Source organism: Penaeus vannamei, chromosome 6 (assembly GCF_042767895.1).
Source record: "Penaeus vannamei isolate JL-2024 chromosome 6, ASM4276789v1, whole genome shotgun sequence".
NCBI lineage: Eukaryota > Metazoa > Arthropoda > Malacostraca > Decapoda > Penaeidae > Penaeus > Penaeus vannamei.
In genome coordinates, this window is record NC_091554.1 from 10,954,850 (window position 1) to 10,955,210 (window position 361).

Sequence of the window (361 nt, forward strand, 5' to 3'; positions counted from 1 at the left end):
GGGTTAGATTATGAATATCAGTATTAAGTATCTTCATATATTTTTTTCCTTTGCGATATGTCACTCGCTAGCAAAGTGTAGTTAGGGAATACTGTTGTGTATAGAATATTGAGTGAACACGATATAACGCAGCTAGTCGCCCAAAGAACAAAATGAGTGATTAAAAACCTTTGTTGTTCTCTTAGAAACCAGTATTGTTGTTCTTCATTGTCTCAAATACAACAGACACTTCTTGGTTATTTATTTATTTTTTTTTTTTTTTTTTTGACTTTAACTTTTAGCGTTTTAGGTATTTGTAAAGTAGTTTATATTTTTTTTTTTTTTTTTATCTTTCGATTCTCCAGTCCTTTGGCGTACGTGG